At 41.3% G+C, this 17219-nt stretch overlaps 1 protein-coding gene across 2 annotated transcripts in view; it reads left to right on the forward strand.

Annotated features, from left to right (window-relative positions):
• Positions 1–17219, forward strand: part of ptprea (protein tyrosine phosphatase receptor type Ea) — a 62144-nt gene that overhangs the window by 14419 nt on the left and 30506 nt on the right. For both annotated transcript variants that reach the window (XM_085466548.1, XM_085466549.1), the window contains exon 2: positions 14832–15086. The gene's annotated coding sequence lies outside the window, so the exon portion shown is untranslated. The remainder of the gene's footprint in view (positions 1–14831; positions 15087–17219) is intronic.

Here is a 17219-nt window from a genome sequence, read left to right on the forward strand (position 1 = left end):
ACTGTAATCAGCTTCAGCGTTTAAATTTGTGGTTCAGTTTATTAGAACTGAGGATAAAATTCTTGGACTTTTTTGTGGGAGGCTAATAAATAATGCATCAAAAGCATGACTGCAATCACAATAGCCAAAATGGGTGGGCTGTCATCACAAGATATGTGATGATGTCTAGACAGACGGGTGCCATTTGTATCAAAGCTAAGTGGTCCTGCAAAGATGTGTTGTGTTAATACTAAATCTGTTTCCACTACAGCGTCATGTTGTAATAAAACATCTTCAAAGGGTAGGCTGATAATTTAACTTGTTTTACAACGGCAAGCTGCACTAATAGGCTAATTGTAGTTAGGTCATCAATCGATCTGACAAATCTTGTCTGATACTAGTGGATTTTGGGAGATCTTGGGTCTCTCTATGAGCTGCCAGTTCTGCCGCTTGTCTAATCACTCCTGACCCTATTAGAAATGAGTCTCTCTTTGTTACTGTGCGGTACTGTCAGTTCTAGGAGAACAAAAAGTGCCATTGTCTGTCATTGCCCTTGCTGGGATAGAAGTAATCTGTGGCAGTTGAGCTGCCTCAGGATTGTTATAATCCAGATTCAGTATTAATGACAGTCTAATCCGTGCATTTTTGACCCTCCAGAGAGGCTGACATGGCATCTCTGTTGTTATTTGCTTGTGTAATGTCACTAATTCTAAAAATGGAGGGGGCTTGCTTTCAGCTTATGTCATTTGGCAAGCGTTACTCTGTTCAGATTTTTGTACCGCCAAGATGCTGCACTTGCCGATACCGACAGACAATGCACCTCTATGTTGTTGCTGGATTTGCCAGATATATCCATAGATTCACTTTGAATTTTAGCAGCTTTGAGAAATGCTTCATGTCCTTGGTTTTCTTCCATTCCTGAAAATATTCCAGCATGAAACCCATGTGCCTGAAAAACATTAATTGTACCCCGTAGCACCACGGGGTGTGTTTGCTCACCCATGCACAATGTGCATTGAGGGCAAATGACATGAATGGTAAAATAGTGCTCCTCTTCATCAGAATGCACTCAGAAGGGGGCTCTTTTGCTTTTTGTTCATCACAAAGGGATTCAGAGATAGATGAGAAGATGTGTGCGAAATCCATCACACAGCTCCTAGCTTGGCACAGTGATCAGTAACCCCCCCTCCAACCAGAATCCCTCCTACACTTTCTTATCTTCTGTTCTCAGAGCTGTGCACGTGGGGCCTTTTGTTTACAGCTCTTCGCAACGATTCACACCAGTAATCCCTGTGACAGATAGCATGACTGTCTGACAAGCCCGCAACCTATAACATCCTATTTAATAAAGCCAAGACTGATGACTGGGTACAACTTAGTAATAACACTGTGCCTAGCCACAATATGTTTTCACGTTGGTATTCATAAAAACGGCTTTCCACACTTAAAATTGAGAATAAAAGGTCATATTTAACCTATTTTTTTTGTTAAACTCCACTAAAGCATATTTTCATGATTCAAAATAACCCGTTTACCCTTTAAGGGAACCATTGACCAAATTAAGCTATCCACACGCAGTAATGTTAAAGAGCGCAATGAACAAAAAGAATGCCTGAACAGAGCGTTCAAAGCAGTATGAAGACTGAGTTAGCTCACGACGATCACGTCTACATTATTTTAAACTTTGGCTGTTTTTATTACGAGCATCCAACAACAACAAGTCTCCCTTAATCAAATAAATGGCATTTTTACTCGACTCAAAACCTGCAACCACAAAAACTGTCCATGCACTAGAAAATGAAACGCACACTGAACTGCACTGTATTCTACATGAAACACAGCAAACAAATGAGCTCATGTTCTTGCTGTCAGGAAGTGAACCTCAAGCTTCTGTGGTGCTTGTATAAAGAGTGTCTGCACTCACCACATACTGCCTTTTTTGTTTCTGGAAATGGTTTAGAGGGTGAGGGCGGCATGCAGCACTGACCAGGCCTGGAATCAAACCAAGACCACTGCAGTAAGGAGACGACCAATACCACTGAGTTCACTCATTTATTGTGCTGTAAAAATCAAAGTATTGTGTTATATTTCTGATAATATTAAGACGTTTTTAATCGGTGGAAGCTCGGTGGAAGCATAATACTTTGTGACATGATAAGTACTGTGAAAAATGTCATTAAGTGGGACTGTACTTCACTGGGAGTACACAATATGAAGGCTCTCGATATGTTTATTACTAGGAAACATTCCAGTTTACTGACAACAACACCAGTGTTTCATAGCAGGAATGTTCCAGCCTTGTGAATAATCTCTTTAGAAGTCAGTGGAAAGCACACTAGAAATGAAAGTACACATTTGATGATAGACTGTAAATAAATAATGAACAGCACCAGACAAATAAATCACTATACTGGAAATAAATCTCATTGGTCAGTGTGTCTGAGCTTGTTTATCAGTTTAATCTTCTGAATTTATCGCAGCAATATCACAGCAAAGCCTTTAAAAATGTAGCATTATCTTGAATCAGCAGTCTTGGGTTTTATGAGGAGGAAATCAATGGTGTCGCAGCTCGAGTGTGACTTGCCATCCATCAGTCTGCAGGCTGACTGGAGCAGCTGATGTAGCTGATATGCTGAATGGCCAATTTCCTGTTACCTGTTAAAGAGGGTACAGCAGCCCCTCTCCCACCTCTTTGTTTCCCTGTAGGTCACTGCAACACAGATAAAAAAAAACAGCATAAAGTAACATGCCGTGGCTTTGCATCTGTAATCTGAGCATCTGTATGATTTGCAATCCAAGAAGAAATCCTATTTCTGATATTAATTAAGTTGTGGCAACCAGTAAATGCTATACCCTGAAGAACTAGGCCGAAATCTCTCAGGTCTGTTTGGGATATCAGGATGCAACACTATCATTATTTTTATTTTCAGGATTATTGACATTGTGGTCCATGCATCCTGCATATTTGATCTGCTAGCCCTCGAGGCTGGGGCAGATCTCCTCCTACATGTTTCATGTTACATGTCAAGTGATCACACTACAGAACATTTACATCACTCCTTCCTGGAAGGAGAGTAGGGTGGGGGATGCAAGGTTATCTCCGTCTGATGACTAGATTGCAATATTTACTTGTGCTTTGCTCGAAACCAGATCAGCTGATTTGATGCTTTTGAAGAAAAAGATTCAAAGAGGTTTCAGAACTTTTTTTCAGGCTACTCATTGCTCCTGAGTGCATTGAACGTTATCCTGCAAATCATCCATATCCTGTTGACTTAGATTTCCAGGATGTTCTTTCCATCATCTCCTACTTCCTGTCTGAAAACACACTTTGGTTAGGACCATATAGGGGTGTCCAGCTGTTGCATGGTGATCCCACAGTTGACTTGAGTGCTTTTAAGTTTGCAGGTTATTACACCATGCTTTCCACAGCTGTTCTTTCATCTTTTTAGCTTAGACAGAGGAAAGATGGGCCACATCCAGAAGAGGCCAATTAGATCAATCGGTATCCAAGCAGGAAATCATTTAAGTGCCTATGAGCAGAACCTTTTATATAAACAATCGATCACATTATATAAAACTTTACTTTAAAAAGTTTAAGCGTTCTTGTGGCATTGGTTTAACTGCAGCAGACAGCTTTTTTTCACCCAGATTGCAGTAATAAACTGAATATTTGCACCCACTTGGTAACACTAAGTGTACTAACTTGAATGGCCAGTTGAGTCTGTCTCCAAAAGCATAGCAAACCCAAATGACGTCCATGTTTGTAGAAAAGCCAGAAAAAATGTTTGCACACAGTCTATATATGCTCATTGCTAAGAAAGCTTACAATATGTTCATTACTTCTAAAACCATGATGACTTTGGCTGTAACGCTAAACTAGATGCTACAAAAAATGTACAAGCTGTTATATACAGCCTTTGTATGCAGCCTGTATACACGGTGAACATTGTGCAGTATGTAGCAGCTAAAAGTCAAGCTATTTTTTCCTTCTGAGGTAAGTGGATCATTATGATGAAACGTCTGTAAATTTTAAACCCCTAGGATTTTGCTTGTGTGTATTGGAACAATTTAGCCTTTTTTTTTGTCACTCGTCTGGTATTTTTTAACTCGATTTTATTACAACATGAGTAATCTTAGACAACTAATTCTTGGCCTATGACTGTGTGGCACACCCACAAATAAATATTACTGTCATAGCTCAAAAGTACACAGTTTTATTGAGCTATTCGGTTTTATAACGTGGCTTCTTATGCTGTACAGCTGAGCCAATGCTGAGGCAGAGATGTGTTAGTTTAGTCAGTGTTTTTACACTCAACAGTCACTCAAAGCTGAACCAATAATGGCTCTAGCGCTTTTCCTCCCCATGTTCTTTTATGTTCCTTCATCTGATTGGCCATTCTGTCTCTTCTTTCAACCTCACTCTTTTTAGTTCTCACAGTCCAGCTAATTTTACACACCCCCACCCACTTTTTGCTGTAAACCACAGTTCACACACAGGATATGATCTGTTGTTTCTCTTCCTGCTTGTGGACTGCAGGTTTTCTGAGTCGGCTGCATACAATGACAGTGATGTGATGCTTGGGGAGTACTCCTGACCAGTGGTCAAAAGAGTTAGATTTACCCCACAAGCTGGACAGTGGTGTTGAGGTTTTGGATAGGATTATGTACGTGCACACCACATCAAGAATGTACCTTTCACTAGTTTTGTGAAAGGTATTCTAGACATGCAGCAGATTAGATATAAATATAGCACTTGTGCCTCTTACTAATCATTTAAAAGACTTTTACAAGGCTCACGTACACACTCATATGGTTTCCCCCCCCGCAGTAACCACAGATGATTACATAAGATTTTTTTTTTTTTTTCAATTTAATTAAAAATAGTGACTAGTTATTCTTTTGAGACTTTCTTTACTGGATACTTTGATTTGATTTGATCCATATCTTTATGTTGGCATCTGATAGACAGCCTGAACTATGTTTTTTTTCCCCCTTTTTCAGTAGCAACAGTGTAAAGTGGATAAATGAACAGTTATTGTTATATATTAAATCACAGCTAGACATTTTAAAAATTCCTTCCCACTCCCTATTTTTGGCAGTTTTCTTGCGAAAAACGTGTAGGCGTTGGTGGTTTTTTTCCTCTCTAGCATGTGAAACATCTCAGTTCCCAGACAAGGTTGCGCAGATAGACATGACTTGTGGCTTTTGTGCTGTAGCCAGATATATATACCGTTATATATATATATATATACACACACACACACACACACACACACACACACACACACACACACACACACACATATAGCATGAGAAATCCTCAAGAGTTTTTTTCCTCCCTTGTGTAGGTGTATATGTTTCTTACATGCCCTATAATGTCAGTCTACTGTTCACGGTTGTTTTGGCTTTGTCTGTACTAGAAGATGGTTTGTAGATGCCTGTGTGTGGCGATGTGTTTGCTCCCTCTCGTGCTGGAATACCACTGTTTCTCTGTTTCTCATGAATATTTACCACTTGGGGTTCACGGAGTTTATATTTTGCAGGGAATTCTCAGCTGGGATCTTGTATAATCTTAACCCAGTTCTGTCTGAGGTGCTCCCAGGCTCCTGGGAGAGCAACTTTGGGAAGGATGTGAGAGGAGGAAGGGAAGACAGACACTGCCACTGTGGCGATGTGTGTCGGATTATTGGATAGAAGGCTGAATAATAACTGTTTTTACATGCTGTACTTATAATGAACTGAGGATTTGTAAAGGTTTTTTGGGCAGCTGTTATGTCTGTCACGTTGTGTCTGGGTTGTGTGACTGAAAATTTGGTTGACAGGCTGTCCAGACTGATCCTTTTTTTCTTTTCTTTTTTTTTGCTGTTACAGACGGGCTAAATGCACAATTCAATCCATAATTTAAGGTGCTTAGGCGAATGAAATACAATTAAAAAGAGTCATATAAACAGTTTGCTCATTTAAAACGTAAATTTTACTCACAGATGTGTCTGTGTGTATATGTGCATATGTGTGTACACACAGTCACCGGCCACTTTATTAGGTACACATATTAAATGGCTTGTTAAGGATAATGCAAATCTCTTATTAGCCAATCATGTGACAGCAACTCAATGCTTTTAGGCATGTAGACATGGTCAAGAAGACATACACACACACACACACACACACACACATATATACACATATATACACATATACATATATATATATATACATATATATACACATATATATATATATATATATATATACACACATATATATATATATACACACATATATATATACACACATATATATATACACACATATATATATACACACATATATAAAAAAACACCCAGCACGCCCCTGCGGGCGGTTTATCCTTCAAGCTCGGGTCCTCTACCAGAGGCCTGGGAGCTTGAGAGTCCTGCGCAGTATCTTAGCTGTTCCCAGGACTGCGCTCTTCTGGACAGAGATCTCCGATGTTATTCCCGGGATCTGCTGGAGCCACTCGCCTAGCTTGGGAGTCACCGCACCTAGTGCTCCGATTACCACGGGGACCACCGTTACCTTCACCCTCCACATCCTCTCGAGCTCTTCTCTGAGCCCTTGGTATTTCTCCAGCTTCTCGTGTTCCTTCTTCCTGATATTGCTGTCATTCGGAACCGCTACATCGATCACTACGGCCGTCTTCTTCTGTTTGTCTACCACCACTATGTCCGGTTGGTTAGCCACCACCATTTTGTCCGTCTGTATCTGGAAGTCCCACAGGATCTTAGCTCGGTCATTCTCCACCACCCTTGGGGGCATCTCCCATTTTGACCTCGGGACTTCTAGGTTATACTCGGCACAGATGTTCCTGTACACTATGCCGGCCACTTGGTTATGGCGTTCCATGTATGCCTTGCCTGCTAGCATCTTGCACCCTGCTGTTATGTGCTGGATTGTCTCTGGGGCATCTTTACACAGCCTGCACCTGGGGTCTTGCCTGGTGTGATAGACCCCAGCCTCTATGGATCTTGTACTCAGAGCTTGTTCTTGTGCTGCCATGATTAGTGCCTCTGTGCTGTCTTTCAGTCCAGCTTTGTCCAGCCACTGGTAGGATTTCTGGATATCAGCCACCTCCTCTATCTGCCGGTGGTACATACCGTGCAGGGGCCTGTCCTTCCATGATGGTTCCTCGTCTCCATCCTCTTTCTTGGGTTTCTGCTGCCTGAGGTATTCACTGAGCACTCGGTCAGTTGGGGCCATCTTCCCAATGTATTCTTGGATGTTCCTTGTCTCATCCTGGACTGTGGTGCTGACACTCACCAGTCCCCGGCCCCCTTCCTTCCGCTTAGCGTACAGCCTCAGGGTGCTGGACTTGGGGTGAAACCCTCCATGCATGGTCAGGAGCTTTCTTGTCTTTATGTCAGTGGCTTCTATCTCCTCCTTTGGCCAGCTTATTACCCCAGCAGGGTACCTGATCACGGGCAGGGCGTATGTGTTGATGGCCCGGATCTTGTTCTTACCATTCAGCTGACTCCTCAGGACTTGCCTGACCCTCTGCAGGTACTTGGTGGTTGCAGCCTTTCTAGCGGCCTCTTCATGGTTCCCATTTGCCTGCGGGATCCCCAAGTACTTGTAACTGTCCTCTATGTCTGCAATGTTGCCTTCTGGTAGTTCAATCCCCTCAGTTCTGACTACCTTCCCTCTCTTTGTTACCATCCGACTACACTTCTCCAGTCCGAACGACATTCCAATGTCATTGCTGTATAGCCTGGTAGTGTGGATCAGTGAATCGATGTCTCGTTCACTCTTGGCATACAGCTTGATGTCATCCATGTACAGGAGGTGGCTGACAACTGCTCCGTTCCGTAGTCGGTATCCGTAGCCAGTCTTGTTAATGATCTCACTGAGGGGGTTCAGGCCTATGCAGAACAGCAGTGGGGACAGAGCATCTCCTTGGTAGATCCCGCACTTGATGGTGACTTGTGCTATGGGCTTGGAGTTGGCCTCTAGTGTTGTACGCCACATCCCCATTGAGTTCCTGATGAAGGCTCTTAGGGTCCCATTGATCTTGTACAATTCTAGGCATTCCAGTATCCAGCTGTGGGGCATTGAGTCATAGGCCTTCTTGTAATCAATCCAGGCAGTGCACAGGTTGGTCAGTCTGGTCTTGCAGTCTCGGCTGATTGTTCTGTCTACCAGTAGCTGGTGTTTTGCACCTCTGGTATTCTTGCCAATTCCTTTCTGTGTCCCGCTCATGTATTGACCCATGTGCCTGTTCATCTTAGCCGATATGATGCCTGACAGGAGCTTCCATGTAGTACTGAGGCAGGTTATTGGTCGGTAGTTGGAGGGGACCGGTCCCTTCTTGGGGTCCTTGGGGATCAGGACCGTCCGGCCTTCAGTTAGCCATTCCGGGTGTCTCTCGTTAACTAGCAGCTGGTTCATTTGTGCTGCCAGACGCTCGTGGAGTGCAGTCAGCTTCTTCAGCCAGTAGGCGTGAACCATGTCGGGCCCTGGTGCTGTCCAACTCTTCATACTGGAGACCCTTTCTTGGATATCTGCCACTGTGATGGTTACTGGACCCTGTTCAGGGAGGTCGCTGTGGTCTGCCCTCAGATCCACTAGCCACTGAGCATTGCCGTTATGGGTTGCATCCTTCTCCCATATGCTCTTCCAGTATTGCTCCGTCTCCAGCCTTGGTGGTGCTGTTCTCTTATTGTTCCCTTGCCACTGAGAGTACACCTTTGCTGGTTCTGTGGAGAACAGCTGGTTTATTCTCCTGCCTTCTATCTCTCTGGTGTACCTCCTCAAGCGGCTGGCCAAGGCTGTGAGTCTTTGCTTGGCAGTTTCCAAGGCCTCAGGTATGGACAGCTTGCTGTATTTCTTAGGCACCTTATTTGTCGCACCTTTCTGCAACTCCGTTAGTTGGCTAACCTCCCTCCGTGCTACTTTGATCTTGCCCTCTAGCCTCCTTCTCCATGGAGGGTACTGCCCCTTGTGGCTGTTCAACTTGTAGCCAAGCATCTCACTGATCACTGCTGCCGTATTGTAGATCAGCTTGTTAGTGTCGGTAATCGTGGTTGTAGGTATTGCCCGTAGTGCTGCATTAACATCATCTAGCAGACCTTCTGAAGGTACTTCACGTAATCTTGGTAACCGGCTACGGGGGATCCAGGTTTCAAGCTTGGCCATGATCCTATTTTTCAGGTCAGTTCCTCTCGCACTCAACGATCCTTCTCCTATCGCACTTGGGGCTATGTACCCAATCTCGGGTGGGGGTGATGATATCTCCCCCCTGACCTGGCGTCCTGACTCCTCCTTGCCGTAGCATTTGTGTTGTACCTCGTCAATCTCTAGCTGTGAGAGCAGTCCCTTCTTTCGAATGTTGGAACACTGGGCTACTAGTTGTTTCGCCGTCATTGTGGATGTTGGGTATCGAAGAATCCATAGGTCCCTCATCCTATTCATGTAGCCCCTTCCGCCGGGGTTACTTGCGTAGTAGCATTCCAACAACGCCCTGTTTTCGTCCCTTGCCCACCGATGCCTTCTTGTTCCAGTAGCCCACTTTTCGTCAGGGTGCCCTGGTTCCTCAACACCTGACGCGGACCTTGTTGATCCGGGCGACGTCCGAGCCGGCATGCCTTCATATTTATCTGTCTCGCTCATGTCTGCGGTAGGCTTGCTTAGCATAGGGGGTCTAGCCTTAGGACCCTTACTGGATACAGACGCCCCAGGCAGGAATCGAACTTGCGATCCTCTGTTCCAAAGGCGTGTAGTTTAACCACTACGCTATCCAGCTGCTAGCGTAGTGGTTATATATATATATATATATATATATATATATATATATATATATATATATATATATATATATATATATATATATATATATATATATATATATATATATATATATATATATATATATATATATATGTATATATATATGTGTGTGTATATATATATATATATATATATATTAGTGCCTATTCTCTCAGCTTAGAACAGGAAAACTGAGGCACCACAGAATTATTATTGATTTGTATTACAGTTCTAGTTTCATTTTGACTTTTTGTTTTACATTTTGTTTAGTTTCAGTTAAGTCTCAATGAACGTGCCCATCAGCACCTCATCTGGCGAGCTGTGATAACAAATTTGACCTGACTCCTTGTTTCCTCCTATCACAAAATCCTTTCAGTTCTCTTTTTTTTTTCACATTAAATTTGTCTTTTTATTCTAGTTGAATAAAAGTTTTTTTCCTCATCGAATTTTAGTTTTTTCATATTTTTTAGTTAACATTACTCCACAGTCACCAAATAGAGAAGGGGAAACTTTGATCTACCCTATGTAAAAAGCCAGATACAGTTATTAGGTTTCATCCATTGATTGTGTTTTCTTTGTTAGGGCAAAGCATCCAATAGATGCTCAGAAATTTCTCTAAAAACAAACAACGTATGTCATTGTGAAACTAATTTGATTAGAAATATCTTAAATTAATATCTGAAAGGACACCAAAGATCTCCACAGAAATCAAAGGAAAAATGAATTAGCGGTCGTGACCCATATCTCAACAAAGTATGCTGTATTTTCTTTCAGTTCTGTCTGATTTTGGTTTCTGTGTGCATTTTGGCATTTCATATTTACATTCACTTATGTCCCTTTCTTTCTAATGTGGGACCCAAATAAAAGGTTTAAATGAAGGGATAATCATTCATGAAGTGGAAAATCTGGGCAGACCAAACACACAGGGTTAGTGTTAGTTTCTGCTAAAGGTGGCCTTGCTTCAGCGAATCCTCATCTTGCAAATAACCTATTTTCTGCTATATTAAGTTCAGCTTTAAGTTCATTGTTTCCATCTCACCCCACAGATGCTCAATTGTTCTGAGCTCTGGGTAATTTAGTGCCCTATCACGGTATTGATTATCGATCTGAGAGAGCCACAGGTGCGTATTAAATCAGAGTTCTCATTTAGCTGTCCACTAAATAAATATCAGTATCAATGTGGTCATCCACAGTCTGTCTGTAAAGGATCTAGTCCTGACTGGCCCCTTTAGGAAATTTTGAGATACTTGATTATAACTCCAAATGCCAAGTTTGGAAGAGCTGCTATATGATCTTATCACATTCATATCCTGCTTACTTTGGCTGAGGGCCACTTACTGGTGCTCATCAAACCTGGATGCCAAGATCCACCGGTGTGTTTGGAAGTGACACAGACAGGCGAGGGAGTATCGGATAACAAAATCACACTCTTCATTCCTGCCTGACCTCTTGCTCTGGATTATTAAGGCAACAGTGTGGTGACGGCTAATCAGGGACACGGCTCCATTCATAACAGATCAGAGAGCTGGCACACATGCTTTTATTTCTGAAGTGCCATTCATTATCGTTTCTGCTGCTGCAGTTCTCATAAAGGCTGATTTTAGTCCCTTTCAAGTTTGACTCTAAACACCATAAATCACAGTGCACCTTGCCACTCTTCTCACTTTTACATTTCTATAACACTTTGTAAAACAGCTGCTAAACTGCTCTCATCTCCTATAGGCCTTAACTTTTAAAGTTTACCACCGTCTTTTAATAATTTCCATTATGTAGCACTTAGAAAATACTCAAAGCGTCAGGGCTCTGTATGCAGGCGGATGGAGAGGTGGATCCAAATGCAGGACTCAGACACTAAATTGAAACTCAAAAACGTCAGCTTTATTGCTGGTGACAAAACATGAACTGACACTGAATCACTAGAAACGGAAACACACAGGCAAGTCTGATGGCATGACACAACACTGAGCACAGGAAAAAACAGGGCTAATATACACAGGGTGGTAATCAGGGAATGGGCAACAGGAGGGAGACACAGCTGGGAGAAATTGGACTAACGAGACAGGGGAGCAGTAGAACTGAACACACTCAAATGAGACACAGACCTTCACAATAAAACAGGAAACAAGAAACCACTAAACAAAGACGCAGACAGAGAGGCAGACAGAATATAACACATGCAACTCAAACTATACATGAAACAACAAATCCTTAAACATGGATAAACAGAAACATGAAAATCATCATCATCATCATCATCATCACCACAAGCACTACAAGAGAATAAGAAAACAATCCATAATGCAAAAACACACCAAAATAACTGAAACACAGATTCATCATAAAACCCAACAAAGCATCAGAGAAACATAAAGAACAATCCATCATTCAAAAATGAACCAAAACATAACAACTCAAAATACTGGGTCAAACTGACCCAGAACCGTGACACAAAGGTCATATTTTCCTTATTGCTTGGAAATGAATCAGTCTGTATCAGTCTTTGGGAAAGTTGTGAACTGTTCATAGAGGCTTTGTGTTTTTGGAAGTGACACATAGTGGCAGGTCAGAGAGGACTTTTGTGCTGGACTGATGCTGGGGCCCGATAGCAGCTAGGGTGAAGTGACATCTCTCTCCTCTCTCATTCTATGTGTATGTGTGTGTGTGTGTGTGTGTGTGTGTGTGATGGGAGTAGCTGCCCGCAGAGCTTATCTCTATAATTGGATTTGTGTTAGTGTATTCGGAAATCTCAGTGTGATGCTCTAATCTGATTGACCACAACCCTGGAGAGGTAGATGAGTCAAAGATGTCTGCTACATACATATTGGTGTCCATCTGTGTTTGACCTGCTGTTTGTCACCTTGGTTCTATTTGGGTTGAACTTAACAGGCTTTGGCAGGGAAAATGACAGCTGTATGCGAGATTTGGTGCAGAGCTGTAAATCTTACACCTGCAGGAAAAGCATATATGTTGCACTTGCACAATCTGTTCCTCGCTGAGATGAACATCAGAGTGGAAGATGATTTTTTTTATTAAGTTTCTTTTCTATATATATTCCTGTTTGACTATAGTTTTAACTCTATTTGCTTTTAATCCCAGTAGCCGAGCTGTTGTTTGCGTATCTTTGTGGAACACATGACCTTTTGGCTGTGTTTACTTATAATGCATATTGAGCTCAGAATGTATTTTATACCCCTCTAGGTGTGCAAATGATTTCGTACCCTAGCATATTTTATCTGACAAGTACGACTGATTATTTATGGGCTGTTTTATCGCATGCGCTGTTTGACGAAGTGAGAGCTGTATGCAGTCATCACGGACAACCTGGCTTGCTAAATACAATTGGTTATATTGGTCTTGCTTTAGTTTAAATGATATTTATTTTGCAGCTGTAGTGGAGAACAAGACATTTTTTTTAAATAACAATAATAAAATGTGCACGCACGATTGACTGACTCACTTCATCGTATTTCCCCCCACCTGTCACAACTATGCATACTTTGCCTTTTTCATGTGCCCCGTAAGAGATTGAGTTAAATATTGTATCTGACACAAAATTTTTGATGTATTACTGCTTTTCACAGTAATTCAGTTTTACACGTACAAAGTTGTACACGTTTGTATTCTGCTTTTAGCAGCTTTCACGGTTTGCAGTCCTTTGCTCTCAGTGATGCACTGCATCTGATTGCATTACAGGAAGGTTCTTCTATTATTCAACAGTTTTCTTGATCTGGCTCCACACTGTCAGACCTTATATTATTTATTTATGCACTTTGAGACGATATGAGATTTAAAGCAGTCTCTCATGGTGCTTCCCAGGAACTTTGTTATAATCTAAAACTATATTGTGCAAACTTAACAATATGATATTTCCTTTTTGGGGGCGGAATTTGGTTTCTGTTCCACTTTGTCCTTCCTGAATCTGGATGTTTTGGCTTGTGCTGTTATTTGATTATCATGGGAATCCTGAAGTGTGGCAATTCATTTATTACAGCAAATGTTGACTGCCTGTTTTCCAGTGGGAAAGGGCAGAACAAGGATAGGGCTTTAGGAGATGTTTCTATTAGTTTATTGTAACAGCCAGAGAGAGGGAGAGAAACCCCTCCATCCGCACCTTCCTTTCGCACGGCTAGACGTGACAGTCACCATAGCAACCACTCGGCATGCATGCTCCCCATCGCTATCAAGTGAAAACTGCTGAAATCTTTTCTTTTCTTCTGTGTTTTTGTGTTTTTCTCTTTCTTTTTTAGAAATGTGATTTTTAAGAATTAAAGTTTTATCCAAGAATCCTTCAGCTGAAGGTGAAACTTTATTTATAAGGTTTCCACATAAAAAAAAGCTTCCCCCAGATTCTCAGTTAGATAAATTATGTTCCTTGTCCCCATTTCCTCACCCATCCTCCCCTCCTTCTTTATACCCTCCTTTCAGGTCTCCCATGGGTAACGGAGGGTTTTCTCACACATTCAGACTGAAATTGTTAAAAATGTGTTGGCAGACATACAGGAGGTGGATTTATGTAAACCTATGCTCCATTTCTGGCACATATAGAAAAGATGTGGAGCCTTTTTTTTTAAATTTGCAAATAAGGTGAGCTGGGATACCAAGTGTTTTGAAAGAGTAATTTGTATTATAGATGGCTTGCAAAATGGGACTTCCCAAAAATAAACTAATGAAAGTTTTTCCCAGTGTGTGTGGATTCAGTGCATAGCCATCCATTACCACTGTCTTGGACTTTGTGCCATCTCCACCATTCTTCTTTTTTTTTTTTTATGAAGACAGTGTTCATGCTTTCTTCTCAATTTACATCAAAGCTAAATAGCATCATTATGGATGAAAGGCAAGGTGTTACTGTCTATATACAGTACCATATACTCATTACTTTGAGGAGGCTATCCTCTGAAATTTGTGCTCTCCTGCTTGCCACATACCATTTCTGCTTAAGACTGGAACTACATCACCCCTTCCTCATCCTCTAGCTTCTCGTCCTCATGTTTCTCTTTGTTGTCAGTTGTTTAATGTATTCTGTGTCCTTCTCCCTCTCTCCTAAAATAAAGGTGGTGAGAATCCCTTTAAGGCTTACAGTGCTGCTCCTCAAACATTTTGGCTGACTCCTGCTTGATAAACTCCTGGAAGTGAAAAGCTGAGACCCACAAGTGATCCAGGGATTCACGTCACTCCAACATGCCTTCTTCTGTCTAACTACTCCCTGGAGATAACTACAACAATGTGACCACTCGAATCGATCAGAACCATGTGACCTGCTATTATGGATACGAGGAAAGGCTTACACTGAATTAAAACTCATCCAGGTAATTCAGCTCATTGTGACCTTTGCAATCTGACCATTTGTACTGTATAGCAGCTGCTGACTTATGTTTAAAAAAAATCTTTTCACTGTTGAGATTAGTGTTTCACATCTTTTGCTTGGTACAGGGCTTTTCATTTTCTTTGTATATTAATAGACCTTTTACTGCATTGCATCTTGGCCATTCCGTGACTTCCTCAATCTGGATATTCATGGCTCCAGCTTTTGTCTGCGTCAGCTAGTAAACAGTGCAAACAGGAAGTGGCACCATGGTGCATTGCTGTTAAAGCCTGGTCAGCTTAGTGCAAATTAAAAGGGTATGAATATAAAGAGTATAAAATGCTTTCGTTTGTATTTTCAGTATGAATTTGCCAGGTTTTTTTTTTTCTGCCTGAAAATGGACTTTAGGGAGTAGACTAAGCACATAAGTGCAATCGTTTCACCTAAAGTTAAAAGCAATGAGTGAACGTCAGGAGGGGCTGGAGCCTGTTCCAGCTGTTATGTGGTGAGAGGCAGGGTATAGCCTCGACAGATGACCAGTGTATCACAGAGCTCACAGAGAGAGATGCAGAGAGCCAATCACACCTACAGCCAATTTAGAAAGACCAATTAACCTAACAAGCATGTCTTTGGGGAAAAAAGAATCTCTTAGCAAGAAAAGCCCTGCATGCAACCAGGAGTCTGGAACGAATCAAAGTCACTTTTTTGTAATAATAATAAGAGAAACCTGATTAGCACCTTGTTCTGGTTAGATTTGATTGTCTTGCCCTTTAAAAAGTATTATGAACCTCATATTTTTTGCTTGCAGAATCATGTTGTGACATTAAAGTCGGCAGTGCTAACACTGAAGACTCACTGCTTAAGGCATGAGAAGAGAACTAATGAAGACAGGCATGGAAGTGAATCCAGACAAAAAGGAATGGGTCTTGTCCACCTTTGATACAGATGACAATTAAGTCCTGCGGCTCACAGTTGATATTGTATTGTGCACAAAGCTTGAAAGCTGAGGGGTGGTGAGATGCATAAAACAGGGTAAAGAAAACAGACCAAACAACAGAGCCTTTAACGAGGCAAAAAAACCACAGAGGACGAGTGGGAAAACTCTTTTACGAAGTCAAAAAGCTAAGCTTTTTCTTTTTTTTTTTTTTTTACAATGTTCAAGTTTTATTATAGTAGAATAGATTTATGTTTGTAGGTGCACTGGCTAACTACAGAAGCTTGCAAACACATCCAAGATTAGTATTCCAGCAGCTAACCACATATGGAAGAGCAACATCTAATGTTCTTCATATTAGATAGCTAACCAGTAGCATTTTTTAAAATATATTTTTAGGGCTTTATTTGCTTTTACCACTTATGTGTTATGACCACAACGGGGCCTTCTGCATTACCTTTATATATGAGTCACCTGCTCAACCCAGTGAGCTAAACCATATGTAATAGAGACAGCACATGTTAATGGTCACGAGTATAAAAATATAAGATATAAAGATGCTAAAAGTTTTTAGCAAACCTGGTGCACGTGAACCAAAGTTTTTAGCAAACCTGGTGCACGTGAACCAATCGATAGGCCAGGGATTCGAATCAGACTGACTGGTAACCGGCTGGTTAACCACACATGTGTTTCATTACTTGCCCATCTAGTTCATGTGTGTACAACATGCACACAGCAGTGCAGACAAATAGTCATGCACTCATAACCACAAATTAAATTAATATAGAACTTATTTACTGTAAAACAAAGACACAATGCACACAAAGGTAAACCATGGGGGGAACCACCACGAAAGTGTAAAAACAAACCTTTTAGACACTTAAATCAAAGGTCACCGCTTTAAATCTTTGCTCAGTATGAGTGAAGCAGTTACAAGAAACTTTTGGTGATAAGTAAAAAAAAAAAAGAAAAAGGATCAATATCCTTTTATCTGGTGAGGTAAAATATGTCAGGTAAAGTTAACTGTTTGTACCTCTTTGCAGTAGCAGAGCTCTTTATTTTCAGTTGTTTAAGTGAGAGGAGATCCTGTAACTTACTGCAGATTTTACAGCTGCAAAAGCGCCACAAAATCCATGCTTTTGACTTTTCTTTTATTTGGCACTCTGCTTTGTTTTTGTGCAGTTGAAATATCGTAGTGAGTAA

This window comes from Copadichromis virginalis, linkage group LG8, assembly GCF_057382275.1.
Source record: "Copadichromis virginalis isolate Kocher_CV1m ecotype Utaka linkage group LG8, C_Virginalis_male_GT1.1, whole genome shotgun sequence".
In the NCBI taxonomy this organism is placed as follows: Eukaryota; Metazoa; Chordata; class Actinopteri; order Cichliformes; family Cichlidae; genus Copadichromis; species Copadichromis virginalis.